This window comes from Zea mays, chromosome 3 (genome assembly GCF_902167145.1).
Source record: "Zea mays cultivar B73 chromosome 3, Zm-B73-REFERENCE-NAM-5.0, whole genome shotgun sequence".
Taxonomy (NCBI): Eukaryota; Viridiplantae; Streptophyta; class Magnoliopsida; order Poales; family Poaceae; genus Zea; species Zea mays.
Window position 1 is genome coordinate 116,784,558 of NC_050098.1, and position 543 is coordinate 116,785,100.

The window sequence follows — 543 nt, forward strand, 5'->3', positions numbered from 1 at the left end:
CCAAATCACACCCACCCGACCAAACGAAATGGAATGCAATCGACGAACTCGAGGGAAAAAATGTAGGAGCAAAACAGAGAGCAATCCACTAAGAACGAGAAGAGGAAAAAGGCCTCAAACCTGCCGACGGGTACTCAGACCCACCTGAGGAGCGACCCAAGTCTCCGATAGATTCAGCAGCTCGAGATTGCTCACCACCAGACGACGGGGGACGCGATGAAGCAGCGGCGAGGAGGGTGGTGCGACGAGTGACCGGGACGGAGAGCCGGAGAGGAGTCGCCTATTAGGGAGCAGAGGAAGGCGGAGGAGATGGTAAAAAGGGGAATGCGCGAGGGAGGCCGGGGCGGTGCTCCAGCGAGGTGTGGGAGGAGGCGAGGGAGGATGGGCAGAGGTAGGCGGAGGAGGCCTAGTATAGTATGTATGTCAAAAGTAATTCACAAGCGAGTGCATGCTAGGAAGAAGAACTGAAGAAGCACGGTAGTGCAACTCTCTGCTTACTCTGGCTGCGCTGCGCCTTGGCTTTGTGTTTTAGATTATAATATG